The 1,735-nt window shown below is 53.5% G+C and overlaps 1 protein-coding gene across 1 annotated transcript in view; it reads left to right on the top strand.

Moving 5' to 3' along the window:
• SYT11 (synaptotagmin 11) overlaps positions 1-1,735 on the top strand; it is a 30,952-nt gene that overhangs the window by 1,001 nt on the left and 28,216 nt on the right. The window lies entirely within an intron of this gene.

The following is a 1,735-nucleotide window of genomic DNA, read 5'->3' as shown; positions in this document are numbered from 1 at the left end:
TCCCTACACACACACACACACACACACACAGGCCTGCGGTCATGCCCAGGATTGGCACCACCAGCCAAAACCGATATTTATCTGTATAGCAGATTCCCCCCCCCCCACACACACACACACCCAAAGCCCCATTAGGATATTCTTCTCCTAGCCGTGGGAGGGGAAAAAACAGTGTACACACAAACACACGCACACAGATGGCAAGAACTCCTCTGTACAAGACATATAAAAAAATCCAATTTTAGGCTGTTTGTTGCTTCTCTTTTGGCATTCTCTTTTGCTCCTCTTTTGGCATTTTTTTTTTTCCTGCTCAACACCCAGAAATACTGCTCTTTTCCGGCTCTAGGCCTTGGTAAAGTTAGCTTTCCTCACCCCATAGTGAGATTCAGAATCGTTCAGGATCCTACCCCCCCCCCACACACACACACAACTACCCAGCACTAGCTGGAGCAGGAACCTCTGCTTCTAGCCTGCCCTCTCTGGGCACGTGCTGACCCCCCCCCCACCCTGGGCTAGGCTACCACCTCTCACCAATCCCCTCCCCTTGTCATCCACGGGTAGACTCTCCCTTCCCCATATCCTGTCTCCCCTCCCCCACCCCATGCACGGGCGTGCCCGTGCCCAACCACTGGAGCTCCTTGGGTCATTGCCAGGGGCAGAGCCAGGCTGTTCTGTGTGAGGGGCAGGGTGTTGCCAGGGAAGGGAGGGGGCGCTGCCCTTCGGCCTGATCCCCTTTCCCATGGGGGGCTGGGGGAGGAGGGAGCAGGTGCAGACTGGTGGCTCGGAGGAAGGGGAGTGGATGACGTGATGTCTATTCCGGGCCAGGCAGCGCCCCGGATAACTTGAGGGAGGGAAGACCGCCTTTGTTTGCCACCCCCCCTTTTATTTTTGCAAGGAAACAAAATTTGAAGTATGGGGAGCGGGACTGTACATGTGCCTGAGACTCATTGTGGGGTGTGGGGGGTTCATTGCTTACAACCAAGTCCTCCCCTCCCAGATCGACTGGAGGGAATAGTGGATCGTAGTCTGATGCCCTGCACTCTGGCCCCTGGATGAAGGCGCCCTCCCTCCGATGTAGCCCCGCCAACACTTAGTTCCATCCCTCGAGGATTCACAGAGAGAGAGAGAGAAGGCCCCAAACCACCCTGCTATTGTCGACCTTCCCTTGGGGATTAGCCTGGGAGAAATTTTCAGGCCTTCCGTTTGTGCCACCCAGGCCAGCTTGTGTTTCATCAGCTGCCTTCAGCAGTCCCCTGCCACCTGCCTGGATCTATACCTACACAATAATCAGGTACGGCATGGCGCCTTAGATGCCTCCTTCTTAGCCAGGTTGGCCATGAAGTTTCTGGCAGGGGAGTTGTTACCAAAGTGAGAAGGAAAAGGATAATGCTTTCCGTCCCTCCTCTCTCCCCCTCCGTATGCTGAGATGTAAAGAGACTGGGAGGCCCACAGATTTGTAAGCCCTGAATTCCTCCTAAGATTTGTACACCAGAAATCCCCCTTTTGTGTGTGTGTGTGTGTGTGTCTCTGTGTGTGCATTTTATTTCTTGCCGTCCCCAAACAAATGAGTTGCACACAATGGCATTTTGAATACATACAGCTTGCCTCTGTCGACGGATGTAGAGATTTTTAATGTTAATTAAAACCTTCAGCATTTTTTAATCACCAGAGCACAGTTTCCGATGGGCCTTTGGGGCAGACACTGTGCAGAGCCATTGCCCTCAAGCCAAGCAGG

This window comes from Gekko japonicus, unplaced genomic scaffold, assembly GCF_001447785.1.
Source record: "Gekko japonicus isolate JY-2015 unplaced genomic scaffold, Gekko_japonicus_V1.1 scaffold1009, whole genome shotgun sequence".
Classification (NCBI taxonomy): Eukaryota; Metazoa; Chordata; class Lepidosauria; order Squamata; family Gekkonidae; genus Gekko; species Gekko japonicus.
This window is presented reverse-complemented; position numbering and strand designations above follow the sequence as displayed.